This window comes from Phascolarctos cinereus, unplaced genomic scaffold, assembly GCF_003287225.1.
Source record: "Phascolarctos cinereus isolate Bilbo 61053 unplaced genomic scaffold, phaCin_HiC Scaffold_726;HRSCAF=1367, whole genome shotgun sequence".
Classification (NCBI taxonomy): Eukaryota; Metazoa; Chordata; class Mammalia; order Diprotodontia; family Phascolarctidae; genus Phascolarctos; species Phascolarctos cinereus.
The window spans coordinates 387361697-387385798 of NW_027556098.1; the positions used below are offsets into that span (position 1 = coordinate 387361697).

The 24102-nt window shown below is 41.8% G+C and overlaps 1 pseudogene; it reads left to right on the plus strand.

Annotated features, from left to right (window-relative positions):
- Positions 1 to 213: 213 nt before the first annotated feature.
- On the plus strand, positions 214 to 12222 carry LOC110203016 (rab GDP dissociation inhibitor beta pseudogene; annotated as a pseudogene).
- Positions 12223 to 24102: the final 11880 nt, after the last annotated feature.

The window sequence follows — 24102 nt, forward strand, 5'->3', positions numbered from 1 at the left end:
AGTTTAGAGGACATCAAATCTAGAACTGCCATTTTTCAGCAATATAGAAATAATAGAGCTTAGCCTATTGTTTATAAGAATAATTAGTTTAAGAAGCTAGCAGACGACCCCCTAGAGTGAGCTCCTTCCTCCACTGGTCTGATCCAGCAGCCTACCATCCATGGCCTGGTGTCTCTGACTCCCCTGAATAGGTTAACGTCCCACCCTACCCACATGAGAGTACACTTCATTACCCTTGCCCCACATACAGCTCTGCCTCTGAAGTCCCAGTCTACGCTGAATTTCAATGATTCCATGAATCTGAAGAGTTCCTGTGCTCCTTACCACTGGCTAGATGAACAGTCAGTCAATGATTCCAAGCCACTGCTGGTAAGGCCAGTGGTGACTCATAGCTCAGCCAGCTTCAGAGGGGTAAAAAGAGGAGAAGGCTGTGGTCTCCTGCCCCAACATGGTCATTCTGCCCTAGACTTCTTTCCCACCTCTCTTGACCAAGCAACGTGGTGCTAGAGTTAGTCAGAAAACCTGAGTTTAAGTCCCAGCCTTAGGAACTAACTCTTCCTCTGGGCCTCAGTTTCCCCATCTATGAAAATGAGCGGATTAGATGAGAGGATCTCTAAGGTCGCTTCTAGCTCTTAATTTATAATGGTGAGAATCACTGAAAGTCTTCTGAAGAGCCCTGGCTTAGGGGCAAGGTTATAACTCAGAATTATAACAACTGGCATCTATAAAGGGCTTTAAGTGCTTGCAAACTTTTGCTGTTTTTGCTGTCCAGTCATTTCAGTTGTGTCGGACTCTTCATGACTCCATTTGGGATTTTCTTGGCAGAGATACTGGTTTTCCACTTGCTTCTCCAGATAATTTTACAGATGAGAAAACTGAGGCAAGTAGGGTGAAATGACTTGCCCGGAGTCACACAGCTAGTAAGTGTCTGAGGCCAGATTTGAATGTAGGAAGATGAATCTTCCTGACTTCCTGGCACAAAATCTGCTTCATCACCTAGCTGCCACTGCTGCAGTTACCTCAGTTGATCTTTCAACAACCCTGTGAGTTAGATTCTAGAGGTATTATTATAATTATTTTGCACATTAGGAGACAGAGACCCAGGGAGGTTAAATTTTGTTCAGTCCTTCATTCACATCCAACTCTTTGCAACCCCATGGACCATAGCACTCCAGGCTCCTCTATCCTCCACTATCTCTTCAAGTCTGTCTGAGTTCACGTTCATTAAAATACCTTACCCCAAACTGCCTTGGAAGCAAACGGAAGATTTGAACTCAGGTCTTCAGACTCTAAGTCCAGCATTCTCTCCACTTTACCAAGCTGACTTGGCTTCAGCCACTCAGCTAGGAAATGTCAGAAATGGGCTTTGAACCAGTGTCTGTCTTCTTGACTCCAAACCATCTTTCTACTACACCATGCCATCTCTTGATAATGTGGAGGGATGCAGATTAGCCTGAAAACCCCATGGGTTCAGACCCAACTTACACTCTGTCTGAGTACTGCTGCCTGTGCTGTAGTGCCCCCCCCCAAAATGATCCCCAGGATGATCAATTAAGTTGCCTCTTTCTGTGCTTCCTTGATAATGGACAGAAACTCATTTAGATCCAAGATGGCAACAGCCCTGGATGTTTTAGAAGAAAATACCCAACAACATGTGTCTCTGGGCCAGATCTGGGCCGACAGACCCTTAAACCTACAGCTGGAAGAAGCAGGCCTTTCAAGTATTTGAAAATCGACAAGAATAGGATGAGCAGAGCCAGTGTCTGGGCATGGGAGGTTAATGCATGATGAAACAGTTGCTTCTGAAAGGATTGCGTTCCTTTGTGAGCTAAAAGCCTGGTTAGAATCATTTTGTTTTCCTTTTCCTATCTCTAAGCACACACCAGCTACTATTATTCTAAAATCCTGGGCCAAATCAGAAAAGCATTTTTCTTAAAATGGCCCCCCCAAGGGAGATGGTTTCAAATAGAACATGAAAGAAAATGTCTGATCCACCAATTACCCAAGGAGATTTGGATTGGATAGCTAATCCAGACTCTTCTTAACTTGTTTTAGAATCAATGTATGGGATGTCGAGGTGGGCTTTGCCTGTCAAGATACAGCTGTGTTGCAAGCCTGCTGGCTGGTCTCAAAGAAGGAAAGAAAAGTGTTTTTCTAATCCCCTCATTCCTGGCTTTTTGAAGATACTAGGGTTAGAATTTGTGGTCTAATGAAATGGTTTTGTCGGGGCAGGTAAGGGGCATCGTACTCTGCCTTACATTCCTTGCAAAAAGCATTGATCTTACCATTTATTCCATTGGGGGAAACAGCAGTGCAGTTGATGTTGGGAAAGCAGATTAGGTTTGCCTAATTTGGTTTGGGTCAGTGGTTCTAGGGAATAATTGACTCTTTCTACTTATGGTTATGGTCATTGAAGACATGTAGATGTTGAAGACATCTTACCAAAGATCTACTCTTTGTCCTGCTTCACAAAAGCCAATTTGTACCCCAGGCATCCCAGATTCATAGGTTCTTTTTCTAAGTACTGGTTGGACTCAGTGCCCTCTGCAGTCCTTTCCCACTAGAATCTTATGAAAAAATAGCAGGGAAACTACAGACATAATGAGTTACTTGATAGCTAAAATGTGCACACAGACACTCACGGATAGCGTACCAACCAACAAGCATTTATTAAGCCTCTACTGTGTTCCAGGCACTAGGGCTACAAAACCCAAAATATGTCAGAATCATATTATCAACAGCTTCCCAAATATCCTGAGCTCCCCTTTTGAGTTTCAGGTGTTGAGATCATATGTTTTTCATTTTTATTACATAGAATCTTGTGCCCAGGGTATGTATCTGACTGCTTCCTGTATTTTTCCCCCTTGGCTATTAGATGACATTCTCTTTCTTCCAAGGTTCCACCAACATCACTCTCACCAGTAAGTTCTTCATCTTCGGCTGGTCAGCTTAAGGCCAGAGAAATAGCTCCCCTGGTCACTTTATGGGACCACAGAGTTGTTGTGAGGAAAGTGGGGTTTTTTGTAATCCTCAAACTGATCACCTGAAATCTTCTCACCATGCTGATGGAATCAGTTACTGATACTCAACACCTTCTCAACTCAACTCTGTTGCTTCACCCTGCCCCATTGGAGGGATAGAAGGTGAAGCAATAAACTCTTCCTAAACCCTTCATTTATAGAGGGTTCAAAACTTTTAGAACTTTCCAGGTAAATCAGGCTGCTCTGTTTGGTTTCAACTCCACAGAACATCATGCCCTGGCACTAGGAACCAACCCTCTGATCGCCCTCTCCCCTTCACCACCTTTCTGATTCTTTTTGTGGCTTGTCTTCTCCCGTTAGATTGTAAGCCCCTTGAGGGCAGGCTCTTTTTTTCTTATTTGTAGCACTTAATCCCATGCTTGGCACATAGTAGGTGTTTAATAAATGTTTATTGAATTGAACTTTGGAACGTATTATTACAATTCATACTTGTGTAGTGGAAAGAACTAGGGAACTGGAGGCAAACTAGCTGAATACCAATCCTGGCTCTGAGACTTCCTAGCTGTATGGCAAGAACAAGGCAGGTGACTTCACTGAGCATCTACAAAGTGGGTATAGTACTTCACAGGGTTGTTATGGGGAAGATGGGCTGTAAACTTTAAAGGAGTATAGAAATGGGAGTCGGTCTTCTATCTGGGGTGGCAAGACATGAAATACATCAATCTCTGAAGAACCGAAAATGAGTGTTACACAGAGAACAAAAGCAGGGCACATGGTGGGTGTGAGCAATTTGCAACAAAACCATCCCACCCCTAGCAAATTGAAAAAATAGTATCCAGCCTCTGCTTGAAGACTGCCATCACTGGGTAATCTAGCGATGCATTCCACCTGTAAAGAAGTCTTGCTATTTAGGAAGTCAACCTAAACTCTGCATATTTCCTATTGCCTAATATAGATCTGCACCCAATAAGCACCTAATAAATTATTTTCGTTGGTTTTGCTACATTAAGAGCCAGACACAGTAATCTCCCCATGCCTTAATAGAGTGTTTTCTTGAGTGTCAATGGTTGCAAAGCATCTCACCTGGTGGCCATTGTCCTGGTAGTGGCCTTCTCTAAAATGAGCTGGGCTGGTCCTCAGAGGATTGATGCACAGCTCATTCCTAGACATGTACTTGGAGCCACAAAAGGGCCCACGAAAGCATGTGTTCTTCAAGAAGCCAGGATCAACTCTATGCCACAATGAGGCATTAGGAAAATCAATAAACAACCATGTCTTAGGTGCCCACTATTTGCCAGTCTTTGTGCTAACTGCCAAGGATACAAACACAATGAATGAAACAATTATTATTTTCCAGGAACTCACATTTTAACAGGAGGGACAATAAGAGCATACATAAGTATATGCAGAATAAATAAAAAGACAATTAGGCAGGATGGTGTTGATAGAATGAAAGTCAAGAAGACCTGAGTTCAAATCCTGTCTCAGATACTAACTAGATGTGACCTTGGACAAGTCACTTAAACTCTCCGTGCCTCAGTTTCCTCATATGTAAAATGAGGGGGCTGGATTAATTTGTCTAGGAGATTCCTTTTGGCTCTACATCTAAGATCTTATAAGCCAATGAAATAACGTTTTCCAGTTGTGTCCAACTCTCTGTGACCCCATCTGGGATTTTCTTGGCAGAGACACTGGACTGGTTTGCCATTTCCTTCTCTAGCTCATTTTACAGATAAGGAAACGAAAGCAAACAGATTTAAGTGAGTTGCCCAGGGTCACACAGGTAGTAAATGTCTGAGGCTGAATCTGAACTCAGATCGTCTTGACTTGAGGGCACCACACTCTATCCACTATCCCAATGAAATACAAATACAAGGAAGCTAAATACAAGGTAGCTTGGGAGGCAGTACACTAGAGATTGAGGGGATCAAGAAAGGCTTCATGTAGAAACTAGTATTTGAGCAGCATCTTGAAGGAAGAGAGACCTATTATAGGGTGAGGAAGGAGGGCATTGTAGGCATGAGGTACAGCCTGTGCAAAAGTGTGGAGATAGGAGATAAGAGTGTTGTGTGTGAGGGACAGATAGAAGGCCAGTTTGGCTAGATAACTGGCAGAGAGCAGGCAGGGGAATAATACACAATGAGGCTCAAATATTAGGTTCAAAGGAGGTTTTAAAGGGCTATAAAAGCTAAACAAATGATTTTACATTTTATCTTAGAAGAAATAGGGAGAAATTGGAGTATATTGAGTGAGGGATTGATAGGGTCAGATCTGCATTTACGTAAAATCAATTGGCAAAGGCGTAGAGGATAGATAAAAATGTGGAAAGACATGAGGAAGGGAGACCAATTAGGAGGCCATTGAAATAATCAAGAAATGATGAGGGGCTGAACTAAGTCAGGGGCCATGTGAGAAGATAGAAGGTGTCTGTGCTAGAAGTATTGTAGGAGTAGACATTGAGCTGTGTGGGGTACTCAGAAGGACTAGCTCCTCTGGTGGGAGGGCTGCTTATCCACCTTTGGTGTCCACCTGTCACCCGACTCTCACCCGTGTCTCCAAGAAGCTGTAGCATGCACTGTGGCCACACCCCAGTAAAATCATCTTGGCAGACAGGCTAAATCGGATTGAGGGTAACCTACAAGCCTCAAACCTGTTGGTGAGTTAGGGGAAGAAGGAGATGGCAAACCACTCCAGTATCCTTGCTAAGAAAACCCCAAATGGGGTCACAGAGTCAGACACAAGTGAAATGCCTGAATAAAAGGAGCTGGCTGTAGCACACCCCTGGATTTATCTATCAATTCAACAAGCTGGCAGGAAGGACCTACTGTGTTCCACAAGCTCTGCTAACCCCTGGGGATTCAAAGACAAAATGAAAAACCATCCGCACCTTCAAGCAGCTTATATTCAATTATAGTTTATATTCTACTGTACCTGGAACATACTGGGTGCCACAGTACAAAGATTAAATTATTTCCCAATAGTCAAAGCATATGAACAGGCTGTACTAAGAAGAAATTCAAGCTACCAGCAACCATATAAAATTCCAATCGATGGGCACTTTTTGACCTCTATGTCAGAACTCCCATTACCCACATGATCTACCAGTCTCCCCAGCAGCAGGGATTAAGGGGCTTACAACACCATATCCAGCTGACTATTAATGGAGCTGTGAAGGGGTCCACACATCCTGGAAAGCAATTTAGAACCATGATCAAAGTGTCCATCGATTGGAAAATGGTTGAACGAATCCAATTACGTGAATATAATGGAATATTATTGCACCTTCTGCTGTTGTCTGTCCTTTGTTCTCCAAGAGGACCATGACATCAGGAAGGTGATGCCATGACTTGCAAGTGTATTGGATTTAAGTGAGGCAGGGTTGTACAAAGTCATCAGCCTCACTTTCTCCTCTGGAGCCATCTGAGCCGGTGGCCAGATACATTTCAGGAGGACTGGAGCTGAGGAAATGATCAAAGGAATGGATTCAATGAAACCTGAGAGGAATCGTACAAACTGGTTCCAAGTGAAGTGAGCAGAACCAGAAGGAGACTTTCTATAGTGACCTCAACATTATAAAGGGACAACTGTGACTGACTTAAGACCTAAGAACTGCACAATAGCCAATCACAACTGCAGAATACTAACGATGAAGCATGCTTCCCACCTCTTGGCAGATAGGTGATGGTGCATCAAAGGAGAAGAATGAGACACAGATTTTCAGATGCAGCCAGTGTTTGGATTTGATCTGCCCGACTATACTTATTTCTTATGAAGGAGGGCTTTTTCCAAGGCAGGGGGAAATTGGGAAGGGAATGGTAGTAGCAATAGTGATATCTTAAAATAGGAAGAAAAGAAATAAAAGATCATCAATGAATAATTTTTCCTACCATAATTATTTTTAATATTTCATTTCCCCCCATTATGTACTAAAACAATTTTTTAACATTTGGGTTTTTTTAAGTTTTGAGTTACAAATTCCATCCCTCCCTTTTCTCCTCCCCCCACCCCAAGACAGTAAGCAAGCCAATATATGTTATACATGTTCAATCATGTATAACTTTCCATATTAGTCATTTTGTACAAGAAGACTCAAAGAAAAAAAAAGAATGAAAGAAAGAAAGAAAATGAAAAGTAGCAAGCTTTAGTCTGTATTCATACAATGTCAGTTCTTCATGTGTAGGCAGATGGCATGTTTCATCACGAGTCCTTTGGGATTGTCCTGAATCGTTGTATTGCTGAGAATAGCTAAGTCATTCACAATTCCTCATCCTACAGTATTGCTGTTACTGTGTATAATGTTCTCCTGGTTATGCTTAATTCACTTCGCATCAATTCATATAAATCTTCCCAGGTTTTTCTGAAATCCACCTGCTTGTCATTTCTTATAGCACAACAGTATTCTATCACAATCATACACTACAGTTTGTTCAGCCATTCCCCAACTGAGGGGCATCCCCTCAGTTTCCAGTTCTTTGCCACCACAAAAAGAGCTCCTATAAATATCTTTGTACATGTGGGTCTTTTTCCCTTTTCTTTGATCTCTTTGGGATACCTAGTAGCGGTATTGCTGTATCAAAGTGTATGAACAGTTTGATAGCCCTTTCGGCATAATTCCAAATTCCTCTCCAAAATAGTTAGATCTAATGAATAATTTTTAACAACAAACAAAGAGCAGAAGGAAATTGAAAAAGGAATGTAGGCAAGCAGGACAATGTTGGAACTACCATGCTAAATTTAAAATAAAATAAAAATTTAGCTGTATATAGTAGCTCCTGCTTCTGCCTTCCAGGGCCAAATGGAATGAGTCTAGACCCTCCTTCACAGGACACCCCTTCTCATATTTGAAGGCTGCTACTGTGTTCTCCCTGAATCTCCCATTTTCAGCTTATCCCTGCCCACTTCCTTCCTCCTTCGTTAAAGGGGATTGTGAAGTTAGATCCCCAAAAGTAAGGGTTGACAGTCATTGTTCATGTCCCCATTAACATAATCAATCTAAACCTATTAGCATAGAAGGTAAGCCCAGGGTTGGTCTGAGAGCTCACCAACTAAATAACTAAGGTCAATATATAAGAAGGTATACTCTCTTGTAACATCAATCATTCAACAAGTATATATTAATCACTGATTATATACCAGGCACATTGCTAGTCACAAGGATACAGGCACAAAGAAAAAACAATCCTACTCACAAAGCTGAATAGAGGAGACAAGAAGTGTAGATGTATGCGTGGATACATATGCACATGCATACATATATACATATATGTGTGTATGTATACATGTATATATGTATATAAATATATTTGCCTATATACAGCATAAATATGAAGTTTACATACATGCACACAAAGTAATTATAAATGAAGCCGTTTAGGAGGGAGGATACTTGAGATTGGCAGGGAGGGTGAGGAATCAGGAAAAGTCTCATACAGAAGGTTTTGGCTATGCTGTTTAGCTGTATCTTTACAAAGAGAGAGACACTATAAGGCACTGAGAAGGAAGGAGTGCATTCCAAGCATGGGGGCTGGAATTGAGGCAGGAGACGGCTGCTAGGGAGGGAGGAACAGAAAGTCAGGTTTGGCTGAATCACAGAATGTCCGAGGTGGAGTAATGTTAGTGAGGATGGACAGATGTTGAAATCAGGTTGTATCGTGTTAGACGTTAAATAAAGTTTTTCTTTTCTTCTATAGGTAATAGGGAGCCACTGAAGTTGGTTGAGTAAGAGAGTGACATGATCAGATCTGTGCTTAAGGAGAATTATGTCAGCACCAGTGTAGGAAGGACTGGAGTACGTAGACTTGAGGTGGAGAGGCCATTTAGGAGGCTATTGTAACAGAGGTGGTGATGAGGGCCTGGATGAAGGTGTTCTATATGTGAGTAGAGGGAAGTGGTTGGATAGAGAGAGAGATTGTGAAGGGAGATGCAGAAAGATGTATGATAGCAATTGCTGGTATTTCTCTAGAGCTTTAGATATGAACAAAGGGTGATGAAAGATACTGTTTACTCCTCTTGGCAAAGGGGGCTGCTAGGTGGCTCAGTACACAAAGCAATGGGCCTGGAATCAGGAAGACCTGGGTTCAAATCTGAACTCAGATACTTCATATCTGGCCAAATCACTTCACTTCAGTCTGCCTCAGTTTCCTTAACTGTAAAACAGAGCTAACAACAACACTTACTTCACAGGACTGTTGGGAGGATCAAATGAGATAATATTTGTGAAACATATAGTAGGTGTTTAATAAATGCTCATTCCCCTCTGCCACAACAGCCTGTGAGGATCAAACGAAACGCTCCAATGTATCTGTGATGTTTTCCAGTCGGATGCTGCCTCCAGTGATGCAGATGACTACCTGCTCATTCGGTGGGATTGTTGGCCAAATTCTCCCATCTGTTCACCAGTCTGCTGCAGGGGTGGGGAGAGGGCTATCTTTGCTTTCTTCTGACTTACTGAGAACACCGGCCACCTCATGAAGTGAGGTTCTCCCCATTGTACAGAAGAGGAAATGGGGTTTCAGAGAAGTGAAGCCTAAAGTCATGAGGTGGAATTCAAACCCAGCTCTCTTCAGCTCCTGAGATACTTTCCACCTGGCCAAGCTCTCTCTCCTGGAAGAGGGCATCCCTCACCGACTGATTCGTTTTTCTAATAGTGGAGTTAGGCTGAAAGGTTAACCAATGGTTGTGATTAACCAGCCATTTGCTATATGTCATAGCATCCAGAAGCTGGCTGCCCAGGTCTGGGGGAGCAGGAAAGAGGATGGTTGCATCATGGAACAGGGAGTGAAATTAACTTAGAATAATAATAATAACTGATTGTGCAGAGTGTTTGATATACATTATCTCATTTTTTTTTCCTTCTTAACACCCCGAAAGCCAATGTGGTATGGTGGATAAACTACCAGCCCTAGAATCAGAGACGTGAGATTAGGCACTGACTCTAATACATCCCTGTCTGTGTGACCTTGGGCCAGTCACTAAACCTCTTTATTCCCTCAGGCAACTCTCTAAGACTATACGGGCAGAGTAGGGACCACTCTGCCTTAGCTGGAGGGAACATCCTCACTCAGAACGCCCCTAGCTGACGAAGCCACGAGTCCAGACAACAGCAACCCCGTTGTGTGGGTTAAGGGGCTTGGCCAGGTCATAGAGCTAGCAAGCATCAGAGGAGGAAGCCAAACCCAGGTCTCCTTGACTGCAAGTTCAATGCTCTATCCACTGCACCACACTGCCCCCGTGTGGCTCATGAAGAACATACCTTCCATATGAGCTTCATTAAGGGACAAGCCAGAGGTTAAATATACTTAAAAGTATTCACAGGGCCACTGTCATGGACAGATGCAGCATTCAAACCCAGGCCTCCTTGACTCCAAGCCCAACACTCTACCCACTGCACCACACTGCCCCTGGGGATTAGCACTGGGGCTATAAATACTCAAGTAAGGTGGTCCCTGCTCTTGCCAAGCTCACATTCTAACCGGGCCAGAACAACACATAAAAGGGGCAGTGGAAGGGTAGGTGGAAAGGCCCAATCCCTATAGCACCTTGCTTTTATCTTCCTTATGGTACTTGTCATATTTTCTTGTGAATTACAGTTACTTGTGCACTTGTCTAAATTCTCTGAAAGACTAAAATCTCCATGTGGGCAGGGTCTGTGTTATATGTGTGCATGTATTATATATGTGTATATGTGTGGTATATATATGTGTGTGTGTGTGTATATATGTATGTGTGTATTATGTATGTATGGTATGTCCCAAAAGTCAGTACAGCCCTCAGCACATAATAAATGTGCTAATAAACATATAAATAAATAGTCCTGGCACATAATGTTTATTTCCTGTTTTTGAGCTTTTGTTACCTTAAAGCTACACTATGACTTGAGACCTCCTGTATAATATATGTATATATGTTTGTACATGTGCATGTGTATGTGTGTGTATACACACACACACACACACACACAAATATGTGTGTATGGTTGATTAGTTTGTTGGTATGTGTCCCCAAAATTCTTAGTGCAGCCCTTAGCATGGTCCTTGGCTCATAGAAGGTGCCTAAAAAATTCTTATTTCCTTCTTTTTAAGCTTTTAGTAACTTAAAGCTACACTAAGACTTGAGAAACACTGTATATTGTATGTATATGTGTGTGTTTGTGTGTATAAATGTGTATATAGAAAACATATCTACATATTATTCACATTACCTAGAATAATGCTTTGCTCACAAAGCACTCAGCAATATTGAATTGAAAACAGACTACCTTCCAGAAGTCTTGGTTTAAAGTGGTTTCCTACCCTAGTGCCAAAGCCCTGTGAAAGGGAACTAGATTGGAGGTCAGAAGGTCCTGAGTTCAATTCCTGGCTACCCTACTAAACTATCTGGATGACTGTGGACAAGTCACTTAACCCCTCTGCCTGTCATTTTCCTCCTTTGTAAAATGAAGGAATTGGATTGGAGAGATGACCCCTGAAGTTTTTTCTATATCCCAGAAGAGGTCCCTAAGTGGTTACAGATGGATGGGATCCCTGCTCTTCCTTCCTGGCCTAAACTCTCAGAAGATCACACAGTGCCTACTTTGATGAGAAAGACTCTAGACCCTTTGAGGGTGTTGATCCTAGGAAGACTACAATGTAAGACGTGTACAAGAAGTTTGATCTGGGCCAAGATGTCATAGATTTCACTGGTCATGGCCTTGCTCTTTACAGAAATGATGACTCTTTAGATCAACCATGTTATGAAACCATCAACAGGATTAAACCTTATAGTGACTCTTTGGCAAGATATGGCAAGAACCCATATATTCATCTACTCTATGGCCTTGGAGAGCTGCCTCAAGGGTTTGTAGGGCTAAGTGCCATTCATACAAGTACCTATATGTTGAACAAGCCAATTGAAGACATCAAATTATCAAAGATGGACAAGTGACTGGCATAAAATCTGAAGGAGAAATTGCTCATTGCAAGCAGCTCATCTGTGACTCCAGTTACATCAAAGAAAAAGAAAAAAAGAGTAGGCCAGGTGATCAGAGTTATCTGTATCCTAAGCCACCCAATAAAGAACACGGATGATGTCACTTCATGCCAGATCATCATTCCATAGAACCAGGTCAACCAGAAATCAGATGTCTATGTTCGCATGAGTTCCTCTGCACACAACGTGGCTGCACAAGGGAAGTATATTGCCATCATTAGCTACTGTGGAAACCAGAGAACCTGAGAAGGAATTGCATTTTATTCATTTGTAATTACTTCTAGAAGGAAGAACTTTGTGTGAACCAGACTTATTTGATATTTGAACTTTCAGAAAGTACTAGGTGAGGGAGGTTAGGTAGTACAGTGGACAGAGTGCCAGGCCTGGAGTCAGGAAGACCTGAGTTCAAATCTGTCCTCAGACACTTATAAGCTGTGTGACCCTGGGCAAGTCACTTCACCTTGTTTGCCTCAGTTTCCTCATCTGTAAAATGAGCTGGAGAAGGAAATAGCAAACCACTCCAGTATCTCTGCCAAGAAAACCCTAAATGGGGGCATAAAGAGTTGGTCACAACTAAAAAATGACTTAACAAAAACAAAAAAAAGTACTTAACAACAACAACAAATACTTAAGATAGATTCTGTAGCCATAGGTTCATGGGCCTAAAGCTGGAAAGATCCTCAGAGACCATCTAGTCCAACCCCCTCATCTTATAGGTGGGGAAGTTAAGTGAGTTGCCCAAGATCACTCAGTCCCTGAGTATCAGAGGCAAGACTTGAATCCACTTCCTCTGACTTCAGGGTCACTGCCCTCTCCACTGTAACATGATGACTCATTGCTTCAAGAGCTCGTGTTTCGGGGTGATAGAACACCCCCACACACATACATAATTGTGTTCTCCCTTCATGGTCTAAGAGAAAGCTCTTTGACCAAAGAAATGACTCACCAATTGCCACTGTTAAAGTGCTGGGTTCAGGTCCAGGGACCACATTTCAGGAAAGTCTTATAAACTTAGTTAGGAGCATGGGAAGACCAGGCCACATTGTTGTTGTTAGACCTTTGTTTTTGAAGAGGACCAATGACACAATGGGGTGATGTCATGACTTGCACGTGAATAGGATTTAAGTGAGGCAAAGATCAAATAGAAATTTTCTTGACAAGATCCCAGATAATATCCCCCTTACAAGAAGCCTTTCCTGATCTCTCACTTCTCTTCTGTCTTCCCTCTGTTGATTATTTCCCATTTATCCTGCATACATCTTGTTTACATATTGTCTTCTCCATTAGACTGTGAGACTGTCTTTTACCTTTCTTTGTGTCCCCGGCAGGGAGTTAGGTGGTACAGTGCATAGAGCACTGGGCTTGGAATCAGGAAGACTTAATCACCCTGGGCAAATCACCCCATTTGCCTCAGTTTCCTCATTTGTAAAAGGAGCTGGAGAAATAAATGGCAAATCATTCTAATATCTTTTCTAAGAAAATCCTAAATGGCGGGGGGGGGGGCAAGCCAAGATGGTGCAGTGAAAGCAGTGACTTGCTTGAGCTCTCCCCCAAACCCCTCCAAATACCTGTAAAAAATGGCTCTAAACAAATTCTAAAGCAGCAGAACCCACAGAAAGACAGAGGGAAACAAATTTCCAGTCCAAGACAATCTGGATGATGATCAGAAAGGTGTATTACGCCGGGCTGGAAGCGGAGCGCAGTGCAGCATGGGCACGCAGGCCACAGTGAACCTGAAGCAAGCCTCAGAAGACTGAATCGTGGGCAGCTGTGGTGGCTTCCAGACTTCTCAACCCAGGAACAGCAAAGACAACTTAGAAGGTCAGTGGGAAAAGTCTGTTTCTGCAGTGCTGAGAGAGGAGTGTGGGGTTGCAGCTCCAGTTCCCAAGAGCGTGGCCCTGGGGTGGGGGGGGGAAGCTGCCTCCTGAGCTTCCAGCCCACAGACTGAGGAGGAATCCAGTTGCTGATCAGAGGGGGATTGCTAGGATCTCTGTGCTGGTGCTGGGGCAGGAATCTCTTGCTTTGCCCAAGCTTGGATCTGGGTCACAGTTTTGGGCAGCGGTCCTGGGGTGAGGAGGAGCGCTGGCATGGTGAAGCTTGTGGAGGCTGTGGACAGGAAATCCTCCTCATAGTTCCAGGACAGAAAGGAGTGCTTATGGTCACTAACAGACCAGAGCACAGGCCAGGAAAGGAGTAAACACCTCTCCCCTTATCATACCACCTTGCAAGAACTGAAAATTTACAGGTCCCTACAAGTATTTCTGAAAACAGCTGTACAAACCCCTGAAACTTGGGACAATACATTCTCCACATTGGAAGGAGACTCTTATTTTAACAAAGTAATTGGCCGGGATCATGAGCAAGAAAGCGCAAAAAGAGTCAGACTATATTATCTTACTTTGGTGAAAAAGATCAAAATATACAACCAGAAGAAGACAACAAAGTCAAAGCTCCTACATCCAAAGCCTCCAAGAAAAATATGAATCAGTCCCAGGCCTTGGAAGAGCTCAAAATGGATTTTGAGAAGCAAGTAAGAGAAGTAGAGGGAAAACTGGGAAGAGAAATGAGAGTGATGCAAGAAAATCATGAAAAACAAGTCAACAGCTTGCTAAAGGAGACCCACTGAAGAAAATAACACCTTAAAAAATAGCCTAACCCAAATGGCAAAAGACGTCCAAAAACCACTGAGGAGAATACCCTTAAAAGAAAAATTGGCCAAATGGAAAAGTAAGTCCAAAAGATTACTGAAGAAAATACTTCCTTAAAAATTAGGATAGAGCAATTGGAAGCTAATGACTTTATGAGAAATCAAGACACTGTAAAACAAATCCAAAAAAATGAAAAATTAGAAAACAATGTGAAATATCTCACTGGAAAAACAACTGACCTGGAAAATAGATCCAGGAGAGAGAATTTAAAAATTAGAGGACTATCTGAAAGCCATGATCCAAAAAAGAGCCTAGACATCATCTTTCAAGAAATTATCAAGGAAAAGTGCCCTGATATTTTAGAACCAGAGGGCAAAATAAATTGAAAGAATCCAACAATCTCCCCCTGAAAGAGATCCCCAAAGGAAAACTCCTAGGAATATTGTAGCCAAATTCCAGAGTTCCCAGGTCAAGGAGAAAATATTACAAGCTGCTAGACAGAAACAATTCAGGTATTGTGGAAACACAATCAGGATAACACAAGATTTAGCAGTTTCTACTTTAAAGGACCGCAGGGCATGGAATATAATATTCCGGAGGGCAAAGGAGATAGGATTACAACCAAGAATCACCTACCCAGCAAAACTGAGTATAATCCTTCAGGGGAAAAAATGGTCATTCAGTGAAATAGAGGACTTTCAAGCATTCTTGATGAAAAGACCAGAGCTGAATAGAAAATTTGACTTTCAAATACAAGACTCAAGTGGAACATGAAGAGGTAAACAGGAAAGAGAAATCATAAGAGACTTATTAAGGTTGAACTGTTTACATTCCTGCATGGAAAGATGATATTTATAACTCATGAGACCTTTGTCAGTATTAGGGTAGTTGGAGGAAAAAAATTATATGTATGTGTAGATAGATAGATAGATAGATAGATAGATAGATAGATAGAGCACAGGGTGAGTTGAAGATTAAGGGGTCATATCTGGAGAATAAAATTAAGGGATGAGAGAGGATTATACTAGGAGAAGAAGAAAGGGAGAGGTAGAATGGGGTAAATTATCTCACAAAAAAAAACAGAAAAGAAAAGTCTTACAGTGGAGGGGAAATGGGGGAAGGTGAGAGGGAATGAGTGAATCTTATTCTCATAGGATTTGGCTTAAGGAGAATAACATACACATTCAATTGGGTATGGAAATCTGTCTTACCCTACAGGAAAATAGGGGAGAAGGGGACAAGAGAGCAGGGGATGATAGAGAGGAGGGCAGATTGGGAAAGGGGGTAATCAGAAGCAAATACTTCTGAGGAGGGACAGGGTCAAAAGAAAGAATAGAATAAATGGGAGGGCAGGATAGGATTAAGGGAAATAGAGTTAGTTTTTCACAACATGTCTACTATGGAAGTTTTGCATAACTGCACATATATCCTATGATTGCTTGCCTTTTCAATGAGGGTGGGTGGGAGGGAGGAGGGAGAAAATTTGGAACCCAAAGTTTTAAAAACATATGTTTAAAAAAAATGTTTTCACATGCAACTGGGAAATAAGAAATACAGGAAATGGAGTACAGAAGTCTATCCTGCCCTACAGGAAAATAGAAGGGGAAGGGGATAAGAGAAGGGGGGAGAGATAGAAGAGAGGGCAGACTAGGGGAAGGGATATTCAGAATGCATGCCATCTGGGTGGGGGAAGGGAGATGGGGTGAAAATTTGGAACTCAAAATCTTGTGGAAGTAAATATTGAAAACTAAAAACAGATAAATTCATGTTAAAAAAAGAAAGAAAGAAAGAAAGAAAGAAAGAAAGAAAGAAAGAAAGAAAGAAAGAAAGAAAGAAAGAAAGAAAGAAAGAAAGAAAGAAAGAAAGAAAGAAAATCCTAAATGGAGTTGCAAGATGTCAGACACAACTGGAAAAAAAAAAGACAGAATGTCTCCAGCACTTAGCACAGTGCCTGACACACAGTATGTACTACCTTCCCACATGCTACAGTCCAGCTAACCTGGCCTTCTCACTGTTGTTTATACAGGTCGCCCATTTCTCACATCTTTGCCATTGCAGTATCTGTCCTCCATCCCTGGAATTCACTCCCTCCTCACTTCATTCTCTTAAAATTATTAGTTTCCTTCAAGACTCAAGTCAGATGTCATCTCTCTCCATGAAACTTTTCCTGATTTTTCCAATTGCTAGTGCCTTCCCTCTCCTTCCAACTCCACACACACACAAAAAAACTCTAATTTGTTTTGTGGATACTGATATATGAGAATATTATCTTCTCTGTTAGACTGTAAACTCCCTGAGGCCAGCAACCATTTCACTTTTTAACTTTACCAACAAGATAAGATTTCTTAAGGCCACACATACAGGAAACAGCACAGAATCTGACTCCAAACTAAATGTTTCTTCCATGATACCAGGCTGAAAACAACTGGGCTATTCCAGCCCTATGAGACAGCATGATAGCCCAGAATTAAAAACAGGAAAACATAACAAACGTGGCAAGGACCTAGTTATTTTGGCTAAAGTGAAAAAGACCAAAGAATTATAACATGGTCAGGGATATGCTGGTAAATAATGAGCATCTGGATCTCCAAAAAATTACGAACAATGTACTTTTAAGTTTAATTTGCGTTATTAATATTTTCTCCATTGCTTTCTTAAGTCTAGACAATCAATAAGCCAATAAATCAAGCCCTAATTTGTAACATTTGCTAATTTCTGAGGTATACTGAAAATGCTTATGCTGAAAATTTAATAATCAGATTTCTGGGCTGATGAGAGCCGGCTCCAGCATATCACTGAACAGGTCCCCGTGCATCAGGTTAAGCCCCTACTCATGAAGACCTATGAGGGTGGATATGATTTGAACTCAGGTCTCCATAACTCTAAGCCCAACACTCTATCCACTATGACACTAGCTGCTAAAGGAAAAACACAACAGATCGGTTGAGGACATAGGAGGACAGAAGAAGCAAGATGATGAACAGAACAGAGAACTCTTCTCTCTCCATCTGGCTAGCCCTTGCCTAGACTCCACCACCCTGCTATCTATGAGTTAACAGCTTTGAGAAGAAATCAAGAGGTCTCTAACAGTGACAAATCCCTGAGTCAAAAGCACTGATTGTAGGAGCTTCTTTTTACAATGTGAGCTCTTCAGAGTTCATGCCCCATGATATAAGAGGCAACCACAGTTTGGATCCAAGGTCTGGAATTTTTCATCTAATGATTGACCTTTCCAGAAGCAATGAGTTAGATATCAGGTAGGAACTGTGTTGTTTTACTTAACACTCTTTTGTGAACTTGTAGGCAAAGAGCCTATGAAAGGATTAAACAAATGAATTGTGTCATTCCTGGAATTTCTGGGTCTAGAGAATTTTTATATACTGCAAGAGGGTGGCCTAGGTGGCAGAAAAGCTACAGGCAAGAAGCCATATTATAAATATTCTATTATGTATTATTTATTAGTTGCATTGATTCTATGCAGAAAGAACAAAACCTTGTATATATTATCCAAGCATACCTATCTGATTTCATAGGGAATGTGACTTGATTATGCAAAGTTCGTGTGACTATGGCTGATTCAAGAAAAAAGCAGTATTTCTACTAGGGGCTGATTGAGTAAATACACACTATATGTGTGTGTGTGTGTGTGTGTGTGTATTAGTCTAAGGGATAGATAGATAGATAGTTATAGATACATAGATGTAGATATATATGTGCCTTAGACTAATGAGACAGCATAGCCACCCAGAGAGAAACATAGCTGGAAGAGAGAAGGTTGTTCACTTTGTGAGAACCATAGCTTGACATACAGTAAGTGCTAATAAATGAATTTTAATTAACTCATAGAATTAACTTACAACTTTCTGTCATTACAGTAGAACACATAAAAGTGCTAGAGTGAGTATGGGACTTGCCCAGAACCTGATCCTTCTTGAGTAGATTCAAGGTAGTGGCTAGCAATGCCACCTGGTGGTTAAAAAAGAGAATAGCATGATAGAGTAGTACCTAGAAATATCTAGGAACATGAAGTCAAGAGACCTGAGTTCCATTCTAAGCTCTGGTTATCTACCAGCTTTAGTGTCCTGAGAAAATCACTCTTCTCTTCCCCAAGCCTCAACACTTTCCTCTATAAAATGGGAAAAATAAAAATAATAATAATGCTCAAGCTACCTTCCTCACAAGATTGCCTAGAGAAAGTGCTTTATAAATCTTAAGGCAGCTGAAGAAATTTTTGTTATATACTTCTTGAAAAATAGATCCAGTAGCAAACTTTGTGGGAAGGAGAAGAGTTAACATTCCTTGTGGCTGAGTACTGGGCATTCTCCTTGTAAACAGTAACATTCCTTTCTCATTGTCCTTTAAAATAGGAAAGGGTAGATCCTGTAATGAGCTCCAACACAAACAACTTGGCTTAACAGGCACCTGTACTCATCCCATTCACTACAGAGAACTCCAGCTCTCCCCCTCCCTCTTCTCCAGGGAGCTAGAGTATGTGGTTTCCATAGCACTGAGCTTGCTGCCTAGTCCATGGAACATTTAACTAACTTCTCTGACTAAATGAGACTAAATGAGAAAATGGATGCAATATGCATCGGGCACCTGATACTACTTGCCTGCAAAAGCTCAGCTCCCTACCTAAACTGTCTCCCTGACATGCTCTTCTTTTGTCCTCTTCTTCCTGTCTTTTCTCTCTACTTGGATTACAAACTGGAAGGGACCTCATAGAATATTTAACACCTCTTTTATTTTGAAGAGCAAGGAAATGAAGTCCAGGAACAGAGAAGTGACTTGCCCAAGGTCTTCCAACTCCACATTCAACCATCTTTCCCGGAGCTGAAACTAGGATCAGGTGAATGGGGCTTTGTCTCAGGATGCCAGTGGTAGAGGGTTTCAAATTTATAAGATGCTGGCAGCATTTGCTGTTCACCTGCAGTATAGAAATAACAGCTTAGCCCCCTGTAACTAGTTAAAATTAGAAGCTCTCAAAAGGTCAGCTGGAAGAAGCTCTGTCCTTTCTGCCACTGCCACCCTCAGCCAAACGAGGGGACATTTCGTTACCACTTACCCTGGGCTTGGCTTACAGTACTTCCTCTGGTGCAAAACCTCCTAGATGTGATTCTAGTCTTGCCTCAAAGAGGCAGATAAGTTTGGGAGGATAGAAAGGTGATATTGTGTGAGACCATAGGATTATATGATGCCAAAGCTGAAAATAATATATCATTTAGTCCACTCCCCTCATATTAAGGTTGGGGAAACTGAGGCTAAGAACAGAAAAGTAATTTTCTCAAAATCACACAGCTACTGGCAGAACTCAGACTTGAAACCAAGTATCTTGATTCCTGGTGTGGTACTCTTTCCATTGACCATGCTTTGCGGGGGTTTTCTTAACTAGACCTGTGATTTTGTCACTGTTAGGAAGGTCTATTGAGCAAATTCCTCTACCAAACAAGATGGGCATTTTCTCTGTAACATATAGACTTAGAAGCTTACCTGAGGGAACTTAGAGGTTAACTGACTTTCCCAGGGTTATCCCATGGTTAACTTTGAAGTTGGTAGACTGCGGTTTGAATTCAGATTCTGCTATTTACTGACAGCCAATATAGGTTAGAATTGGAATGTGAACTCAGAGCTTTTGACTCTGAGGCTAGCTCTCTACATGCTGAGTTTTGATTCAACGTGTCCAAAACAGAATTCATTTTCTTTCTTTCTACCCCCTGCCCCCAAACCCTTCTCTCTTCCCATCTTCCCTGTTACTGTCAAGTGTATCACCATCCTCCCAATCAGCCAGGCTCACAACCTCGATGTCATCCTCAACTCCTCACTCATACACACTCTACATATCCAGTATCTGTTATCAGATCTGTACTTTTCAACCTTTACAACATCTCCTCTTCTCTCTACTTACACAGCCATCTCCCTATTACAGACCCATGTCATCTTTTTTTTTTTTGGCAATTGGGGTTAAGTGACTTGCCCAGGGTCACACAGCCAGTAAGTGTCAAATATTTGGTCTGAGTCGGAATTTGAACTCAGGTCCTCCTGACTTCAGGGCTGGTGCTCTATCTGCTGCGCCACCTAGCTGCCCCTCATGTCATCTCTTGTTTGAACTATTTCAATAACCACCTAATTGGCCTCCCTGCTTTGGGTGTCTCCCCACTTCGATTCATCCAAAGTCATCTCCCTAAAGCACAGAATCCTCCTCCACTCAAACTCCAATGGCTCCCTACTACCTCCAGGAACAAATATAAAATCTTCTGGTTATTGAATGCACTTCACACCTTGGCCCTTTCTGGACTTTTAGAGTCTTCTTATGATTTTACTGCCCTCCACATACTCTATAGTCCAGCTGCACTGACTTACTTGCTATTCTTTACACATGATATTCCATCTCCCACCTCAGTGTTTTTGCACTGGCTGTGCCCCATGCTTAGAATGCCCTCATTCTTTGCCTCAGCCTCCTGGCTTCCATGGCCTCCTTCACTCATTTCCAATCCTGCCTTCTGCTGGTCCTCCCCTCCCTTGGCTCCTTCCCTCTTCTATTTATACGTATATATCTCATATACTGTTATTTGTATGCTGTCTCTGCCATTGGAATGTGAGCTCATTGAGACCAGGCTTGATGTTTTTGCCATTCTTTGTATCCCCAGCACTTATCACAATGCTTAGCACATAGTAAGGGCAGCTAGGTGGCATAGTGGATAGACAGTCAGGTCTGGAGTCAGGAAGACCTGAGCTCAAATCTGCCCTCAGACACTTATGAGTTGTGTGACCCTGGGCAAGTCACTTAGCCCTGTTTGCCTCAGTTTCCTCATCTGTAAAATGAGTTGGAGAAGGAAATAGCAAACCATTCCAGTAGCTTTGCCAAAGAAATCCCCAGTTGGGTCACAAAGAGTCAGACATGACTAAAAACAACTAAACAGTAACAATAAAAAGCACAGAGTAAGTGTTTATGCTTGTTGACTCACTGAATGACTAAAAGATATCTCTTCCATTCCATCTTCCTTTCTTAACCCATCCCAAGTTATGACCACCCGACAGGTTTTCTCATTCACACAAGTAATACATCCGAGTGAACAGTAAGCGGCTATTATATACAGAGAGTGCATATGAGTGTGCAATAAACATCACTGGATATTTATTGGGCACCTGCTACATGCAAACTACTACGGCCGATACAAAGATGAATTAAATATGGCCCCTTGCCCTCCTGAAGCTTCATGTCAAATGGAATCTCTTTCAGGAAGAGGACTGTTTTTGTGGGGTTTTTTTGCTTTGTACCCATACTGCCCAGCACTGTACCTGCTACATAGAGGATACTTAATACAGACATATTGAATTGAATTGAAGTAGAGGTGAGTGGGAATAAGACCAGTATACAGAACTGAACAAGGTAGAGTGTGACAGCATAATAGGAGAGATGCAAAGTGACAGAAGGGAGTTAGGTTGTTCAGTGAATAGTGTATTGGTCCTGCAGTCAGGAAGATTTGAGTGCTAATCCTGTCTCAGATACTTTCTGGGCAAGCCTCTTAACTTCTCTAAGCCTCAATTCTCTCATCTGTAAAATGGAGATAATAATAACACCTTCCCCATAGGGGTTGTTTCTAAAGATCAAATCAGATAATATGCCTAAGTGCTTTTACAAACCTTAAAATACTGTAAAAATGTAAGCTGTAGTTATTATATTAGTTCAGAGGAGGGAGAAGCCAGGTAGATTGTTAGCATGGAAAGAATTCTGGATTTGATAGCAGAGGCCCGGCTGTGCAACTTACTCTCCACAGGACTTTGGGCAAGGTGCTTCACTGGACCTCGGTTTCTTCATCTGTGCAAAGAAGAGATGAGACCAGATGACCTCTGAGGTCCATTCCAGCTCTGAATCACATAACTTCAGAGTGGAAACGGACCTCCGCAGCCATCTAGTCCAGCCTCAGCCAGGAAAGAATCCATCCAGCAGCCCCACCCCAACAGGTGGTCCTACAGCCTTTCCTTGATGATCTCCAGGGACCCAGGCAGGTGGCTCCACTCTTGGACAGCTCCAGGTGGTAAGAAGTCTTTCCTTGTGTCAAGCCTAAATCTACCTGGTTGAGGATCCTCCAGGATAAGGATAATGCGCATTAGAGGAAAAGTAGCAATGTGAGAGGCAGGGATAGAAAGGGCGGGGGGTGGTGTAGGGAGAGGGAGGGTGGCGCAGCCAGGTGGCACAGTGGATAGAGCTCAGAGCTCCTTGGAGTCAGGAGAACTGAGTTCAGATCTGGCCTCAGACACTTCATACTTACTAGCTGAGTGACCTTGGGCAAGTCACTTAACCCATTGCCTCACCTAAAAAAAAGGGTGGAGGGCAGAGGGAACAAAGATGAACATGGTCCAGGTGGAAAGACAATGACATTGGCATGTACAATGTCACTGGGAATAGCATGCATGCCTATACTAGACATGACTTTGGACAAGCCATATTATCAATTTGGTACAATTCAATACAACCATTTGATTAAGTACCTTCTCTGCATCAGGCACAGTGCTAGTGTGCAGATATGAAGGTGTCCTTGCCTGCAATGCTTACTTCTGCTTTGCCTCTCTGGTCCCTGGTTTCCTCCTCAGAAACATAAGGATCATGGACTAGATGATCCCCAAGGTTTCTTCCTGCTTGAAATCCTAGGGACCTCTGACCTCTGTAGTGATATCCAAAGGTGTAGGGCAAAACAAGCTTTTAATCTGTGAGCAAGAGTAATACCTATCCCTCTATCCTTCTTTCTATCTATCTATCCATCTATCTATCATATACCTCTCTCATCTAGCATCTGTTTGCCTGATTTACATCTGCTCTATTATCTGTCTATCATCTATCTCTATAATCAGTCTATCTCTAATATCTCTGTTACCTATTACCTATTACCTATCTATATCTATCATATCTCTATCTTTATCATCAATCTATCTGTCTTTCTATCTGCTATCCTTTATCTCTATCATCTGTTTATTATCTATCTCTAGTATCTGTCATTTATCATCATCTATTTATGTCTATCAGCTTTCTATCACATATACATCTGTCTCTCTATCTGCTATGATCTATCACTATTATCTATCATCAATCTGTCTTTAACATCTGTCTGTCATCTATCATCTATCTATGTCTATCATCTCCCTAATTCTATAGTTTATCTATCCATTTATTTCTCTATCTCTATCATCTATCTATATCATCTGCCTATTATCTATCTACCTCTGTCTATCATCTATGTCTATCTATATCTCTACCTATTCATCCATCTATCCATCCATCCATCCATCCATCTATATCATTCTATCTATCTATCCATCCATCCATCCATCTCTCTATCTACCCATCTATCCATCTAGCTAGCTATCCATCTATCTATCCATCTATCTATCTATCTATCTATCTATCTATCTATCTATCTATTCATCTATCTATATCTATCCATCCATCCATTTATCTATCTATCTATCTATCTATCTATCTATCTATCTATCAGCAGCAGAGTGCC